The sequence below is a fragment of the Haliaeetus leucocephalus genome, unplaced genomic scaffold (assembly GCF_000737465.1).
Source record: "Haliaeetus leucocephalus isolate CR32 unplaced genomic scaffold, Haliaeetus_leucocephalus-4.0 Scaffold526, whole genome shotgun sequence".
Classification (NCBI taxonomy): domain Eukaryota; kingdom Metazoa; phylum Chordata; class Aves; order Accipitriformes; family Accipitridae; genus Haliaeetus; species Haliaeetus leucocephalus.
The window spans coordinates 2,754,620-2,754,973 of record NW_010972962.1 but is presented as its reverse complement, the minus strand read 5'-3'; positions in this window follow the sequence as shown (position 1 = coordinate 2,754,973).

Genomic DNA, 354 nt, shown 5'->3' with positions numbered 1-354 from the left:
GCGGCCGGCGTCCAGTCCGCCCCCCTGCCGCCCCCGGCCATCACGACGGCCACGCCACTGTGACGGCGGCGGCGGAAGCGCCCCACGGCCAGCCCGAAGCTCCCGGTCACGGCGCGCGTTTTCGGGGCGCTGTGGCTTTCGAGAGCAATCCGGCACAAACAGCCCCTGCCGGTAGTTTGACCGCCCCGGCGAGGCTGGCAGCCATAGCCGCCGCCCGCCGCGGGACGCTCCCACCTCCTCCGCCACACGCCGGGCGCCGCTTAAGCCAACGACGGAAGGCGCGACAGCCGCCCCGGCGTCGCCGGGGAGACGCGGGGCCCCCCCCGCCTGCCGGACGGGCGGGGGCCCGGAAAC